Source organism: Crocodylus porosus, unplaced genomic scaffold, assembly GCF_001723895.1.
Source record: "Crocodylus porosus isolate Cpor-Errol unplaced genomic scaffold, CroPor_comp1, whole genome shotgun sequence".
Classification (NCBI taxonomy): Eukaryota; Metazoa; Chordata; order Crocodylia; family Crocodylidae; genus Crocodylus; species Crocodylus porosus.
The window spans coordinates 7450569-7456853 of NW_017728940.1; the positions used below are offsets into that span (position 1 = coordinate 7450569).

Below are 6285 nucleotides of genomic sequence, written 5' to 3' on the forward strand. Positions count from 1 at the left end.
ACACACACACACACACACACACACACACACACACACACTCCCGAAGGCAGGAGAGTACCCGGTACCTGTACAGACCTGCCTTGCAGCCACAGATGTTGAGGGTTGTGATGTTAAGCAACCTCAGTGCTGGGGGATGTCAACAGACGTAACAGGGACTTCATGAGTGGCCACACCAGGCAGGGGCCCAGCAACATCCCCACCACACTCCCATATACATAGAATGTATTGTGGAAGCCATGGCCCTGCATGTAGGTCCTGATGTTGCACAGCTTCAGCCCCTTGCCTTCCCCACCAGCACCCTCATGGTATTGAGGACATGGTAGAAATCCCCACAGTGGTCCAGGTCAAGCCACACCTTGTTTCCAGAGTGCTGTGTGTTCTCCAGGAACTAGAGCAGCTATTTCCTGGGGACCACCAGAGCCAAGAGGTCTGTGGGTGCCATGGAGCCCGTGGACTCCTGGTCCTCCTCCCCCTAGCTCCGTGCTTCAGTGGGAGGGTGCTGGGGAAGGGGTGTCTGTTTCCCCCTTTTCTGCTCTAATGGGGGTGGTGGCCTGTTGGTTCACTGTCTGAATCACTTGGTCCACTACCCCCCCAACACTGGCAGGAGGAGTGGTGCAGTCCTTGGGGCAGGGGCAGGGTTGATTCAGAGAGTGCCAGGGAAAAACACAGAGGGGGTCTGTTCAGGGTCTCCCTCAGGGTTGTTCTGGGTGTTGGGGGACCCTGTTTCAACCTCCTCTGAGATGGTTTCTGAGGTGGTTTGTGCAAGCTCTGGAGGAGACCCATCAGGCACCATGGTGGCATGAGTGCCCTCCCTGGGGCCTTGGGAAAGGGTCTTTTCCCTATCAGGACTACCTAGAGTAAGCACCAGGGCTCCCACCTCCCCCAGATTGGTGGAAGGGGAGGACCCTCCTATCAGACCCACCCCAGGGGTGGTTGAGGCTTGCACCTCGGTGCTTGTGGTGTTAGAGGTCAGGACGTGGTCAGCAGAGTGGGGTGGTCTCCTCCATGGACTTCTCTCTGGGTTGGCCTGGCTGTCCCAGATCCTCCTCCATGGAATCAACTTGTTTCATTTTTCCCTGGGCTGGGGTGTCTGGTGCAGCTCAGGGAGTGACAGGGATGGCTCTTTGTGAGCTGGAGGAGGGCTCCCTCCATGTTGAAGGGTCCAAGCTGAACTTGGGCCTTCCTCTCAGCCTTGACAGCAGACCACCAACTCAGCCATGGGGTGGTCTATGGCTGGATCATCTCTGGTTAGAGGGGGCAGCATGGGACTGGGGAAGGCGAAGTAAGGGGCTAGTAGCAGTGGAGGCAGGGGTGCTCCCTTCTGCTGCCTGCTCCTCCCAACCCTGGGACCCCACTAGGGGCTGAGAACAGCACCCCCTGAGTTTGTGGGGGGGCTGCATTCAGTGATTGAGGTGCCAGGGGTGCCATGTCAAGGGGCACCCCACTTTTTGGTGGGGGCCTATGGTGCCTCCTGCTGTTGGCCAAGGGGGCAGTCCTGATGCAGGTGCCCTGGTGCATGACACCAGAAGCACCTCAGGTTCCCCACTGTATCATAGATCCTAATCAGGGACTCCTGGAAGAGAACACCTTCAATGGCCCCTTTAGCCTCTGCCCTGGCCCCCGCCACTGGTCGGATGGTCACTTGGTAGCAGAAGGAGCACACATGCTGGAGGCTGAAGTCCTGGCACCACAGTGGGAGGGGAGTGACTGAGGAAATGACTCTCCCCTCTCCCCAAGGTCTGAAGCTGGGGCAGGAGGACCAAGTTCAGGAGGTCCCCAGCTCCTCCAGGGGCTGGAAGGGCACATGCTTTGCCCCCACAGCAAGCCCTGTCTCCATCACCTCCTGTGCAACAGCCCCTGTGGCAAGGAAGAAAACTCCCTTGCTGTGGAACATGGAGACCACCACAATCTTGGGGGCCCCACCACCTGAACCAGGGCCCACACATAGGTCTCAAAGTATGGGCCCTCTTTCTCAGGCAGCCAGTAAGGACCTCACCCCGTGCCTTCAGCTGAGGGCTGGGAAAGGGGCCCCACAGCCAAGGTGGACAGGGCAGGCAGCAGGGGAAAGTCCAGACTCAGGAGCTGTGGGTTTCCCTGTAGCAGCCTCAGCATGGCTTCCCAATTTCCTGGTTGGGAAGCCACATTGGCTGGGCTGGGACAGGCTGAGTTGGTGTGGTGCTCCATAACAAGGAGGACCTGGTCCTCTGAGGTGCTGGTGGTTTGGGCTTAGCAGCCAATCCTTTGCCCTTCCCACCCAAGATGTGGAGGAGGTTCCTGAAACATCCTTGACCTTGGTCCCTTTGAAGGAGCCTCCTAGTCCCCTGGGTCCCCCATGCCTTATTGCCAGCCCTTGCATTGGGGGCTGCCATGGCAGCATCTCCCTCCAGGGCTCTTGCCCTACCATGGGACAATGACGGGGAACCATGGGGCTCCCCTTCTGCATGGCAGGGAGGCTGAAGGGGTCAGAAGGATTCAGGCAGGTGCCTCTCCTGGCTGCACTAAGTGGGGGAGGGTGTTGTGGTGGTGATGAGGCTGGGACTGGCATGTGCTAGGGCAGAAGGGGCAGGGGAGAGAAGACTGGGGCTGGGAGCAGATTAAGGCCCCCACAGTGGAGGAGTGGGGTCTGCAAGGGGCAGAGTGGGCTGGGGCAAGGGCGGGGGAGGGCATATGTGCACACACACGTGCACACACACACATGCACACACATGGGTGGGGGAGGCATGTCACTGGCTTGCTCAGCCAAAAAACAAACACAAGGGCAAGGAAATGGAAACACAGGATTCACCACAGGATGGGACAGACACATAGGGTGCTGCCAAGGCAGGCGCAATGTAGAGGCCCTGCTGGTGATGTGGGATCCCCTCGGGCTGCCCACAACTGGACAGCTCAGCAGCAGGAGTGGAAACCAGGAGCTGGGATCAGGAACTGGTGTTTGTGGGATGCCCCCCCTCCCCATGAAGGCGGGGGGGCAGCAGCAGCAGCAGTGGTAGCGATGGTTCAGGGCTAGCCCAGGTGGAGCAGGCAGGTGGCAGGGGACAGTAGCCACATGGGGAGCCAGCAGGAGCCATCTCCAGGAGAGCCAGGAAGGGCAAACAGGCTCCCCGAAGGAGGGAGGCACAGCGTGCAGCAGCTCCGGCAGCAGTGCCGGGGGAAGCGTTGATGCCTTCTTGTGGCAACTGGGCAAGAGGGACCTAAGGTTTGACCAAGTAAATGGCAATTCTTATGTTCTTATTCTGATCTGTATTATTGTTGGAAATCATGTGCTCCAGACTAGATCTGGGTGAAATATTTTTAACTCAAACATTAGGGGGGTGGGTCATCAAAATATGGTTTTCATCAAACAAGTACATTTTGCAGATTTGTATCTATTTCAATCCAGCTTTCAACAGAAAGGTTTCTTGCATCCATACTGGATAGTCTAGTCAGAACCCAGAAAGAGAGACCTCAATCAAAAACTCAACCTTTTTGATTGAAAATTATTGTTTTGGTACAAATCCTTTTATGAAAGGATTCTAAGGAATTTGGTTTTATTCAAAGGAGGAACAAAAGCAAGCTTGAAAGTTGTCACAAAAAAGAATTGTTCTCCGGTCAGCTCTCATGAGGATGGCTGCCAGGGGCAGAAGTGGAGTTGTAGATGAGAAAAGAAAGAGAAAAGTTCAGAGGCTATGAGTAAAGCTGTGCTGGGGGTTTGGCATAGTACAGCTTGTCAGCCAGTGACTTGCTGCTTTAGCATAGTCAGCAGAGATCTGTGCTCTGAATGTACAGTAACAGGGTTGTGGTCCTAACTCCCAAGTAACAGGAGATGTTCTCTGCAGCACATGGAGCTGAGATCTACAAAGACAATTCCACCTTAAAGCATACACTGTAGCTGGACCTCTGATATATTGCTGTCTTATGCCAGGTGGAAAGAACCATGCTTCTCATGAGGGCAACCCTGGTAAGACACCATGACAGAAAGAATATAACTGTAGCAGTTCAGCTCAACTACCTTGGTAGCAAGGGCAAATTCTTTACTTCTGGTCTCTGTGTAAGTGCTTCACAATAAATGGAGAGCTTGTCTCCTTGTAATGCTCAAGTCCAAGGTGACAAGTAGAAAAGTGGGAGTGGGTGTCTCCCAGGGACCCTGCAAAACAACCTGAGTGGGTTGCATGGGCACGTTCCTTTTCTTTGTGGTGCCAGGATGCACCCACTGCATGCTGCCGTAGAGTGGGCAGGGAAGGCCAGGACGTTATCCAAGGGAGCGGGAAGTGCAGGAATGCCCCAGAGGTAGCGTACTCCTGACTGTGGGTAGAGGAGGAAGCAGTAAACTGTTTTTAAACCTCGGTGCAAAAGCCACAAATGCATGTGAACTCCGTCATTTTTTAGCAGAGCTGGGCTTGTGCCTGCACTTCCTGGTGTTTTTCAGAGCTCCATTTGCAAAACAATGAGAGGCTGTGTATACAGCAAGAGGCAGGAATGTGTTTCTGGTCTCATATCTCCTCCAGCTGTGTGTTTTAAGCACATTCCAAGATTCCCTTCCCCCCACTGCCTCTCCCCCATCCTTTCACAGATGTGAGACACACGTTCCCCAAGGGCAGTTCCCACCAGCTACACTCAGCACATTTCTTTCTTGGGCCATGCCTTTTCTCTTTCTGTAGTCTCTCTCTTGTCTCTCATGTTGTCTGATTTCTCTGCACACTTGCCACTGATTTGTAACCCCACCATCCACAGTCTTGGATTTGGAAACAGGGGTGACAGCCTTTTCCTGCTCCTCCCTCCCCCCCACATGACCACATGGTATGCAATCCATGAATATCCATGGAGCAGGCTGCCCAAGATCCCTGCTTCACTTGCACACCCCCAGGAGTGAGAGATTCAGCCACAAGCAGCAGGGGTACAGACCAGGTGAGGGCAGGCAGCACCTAGTGACTTACCCCTGCACGGCTCAGAAATGGGGCAGCCAGTCTGTCACCTCGCCAGGAAGCCCTGGACCATTGTCACTTGCTATAAATCTCCTGCTTCTGGCTGAAGGAAGCATGGGCTGAAGCAGAACAGAGTGGTCATCCCACTAACTTGACCTCAACCAGTGACAGTGCTGAAAGTGTCACATCCCCCATTTCAAAGGTGTTCATTTATCAGGCTGAGGAAAAATGGGGTGAGAACATGCAATTGTTTAAACCAGGAGGAAAATGTAGGCCTCACCTAAAATGGCCAGTAAATGAAAATCAGCTCAGCTGTTACTAAACTTTGTACCATAATTTGTTCATCAAGCACAACTGGTTCCTGCAGACAGAGAATGGATGTTAACATGCCTCTAGGCAGCCATGCAAGCTTGCTGCTATGAGTCTCTCCCCACGCTCTCTCTACACCCCTTTAATTTTCTGGCATCTGTTTTCTTTTTCTTTATTTAGGTAGTGAGCTCTTCAGGGCAGGGGCGGAGTTGCTGGGATGTTCTGGGAAGTCCCAGGCACACTGCAAATGTGTAACACGCTGAGACATTATGAAAGAAATCCCTCTACCATACTAGTGGCATATGACTAGTCCTGCGCTATGAAATTAGCACGTGTTCCCATTTTTCAGATGTCACCAAATCTTTAATTCAAGGCACTGCAAGTGTCCTGGGTTTTCATTTAATTTATTCAATCAATTGATTTTTTAACATTCAAACTGTTTGTTCATTTTTATTCCAAGGAACAGAATTATTTCTAGCTTTACTAAAAAGGATGTTTTGCCTCTCCTAAATGCATACATGATTAACCTTGTAAAACGCAAACAGGGTATATATACATCAATAGCTACGTTAAGGTAGAAACTTCAGTGCCTTGTGTCATCGAGTTACTCTTCATAACCTACCTAGACCTATCTGCCTTCTGTTTCCATAGTCCAGTGTAGTTGTGGTCCTCTGGATTGAAAAGACAGAGAGAAAAGATTGATATTGACATCAGCAGAGGCAAACTGCTCAAGCTGAATATCAACAGCTTTTATGCTGTTTTCCAGATTTAAGAGCTGTATTGATGTTAAAACTATAGTTATTAAATGGCTTGGTGGAGCTGGGAGACAATACAAGACCCTGAGCATGGTAGCTACATAGACTGCATTGATATATAATAACTAAGTCAGGCAGTTTAAGTTAGTGCAGAGTAAAGTCCTTTTAAAAATTTAAACATAACACTATGGTAACAAGAGACAGGACCCTGGGCATAGTAACCACATTAGTACAGAGTTGTAAGATTGTAAGTAATTTTTAGGCAATGACTTTAGCATGTGGTGTACAATCGCTGAGGTGGGGTGTATTCAATAGCATTA

At 51.8% G+C, this 6285-nt stretch overlaps 1 long non-coding RNA gene across 1 annotated transcript in view; it reads right to left on the minus strand.

The window, feature by feature from the left end:
* Window positions 1-4441, minus strand: part of LOC109318667 — a 23771-nt gene extending 19330 nt beyond the window's left edge. Inside the window, exon 1 of the long non-coding RNA XR_002103301.1 lies at window positions 3989-4441. This is a non-coding gene — a long non-coding RNA (uncharacterized LOC109318667). The remainder of the gene's footprint in view (window positions 1-3988) is intronic.
* Between the last annotated feature and the right edge of the window lie 1844 nt (window positions 4442-6285).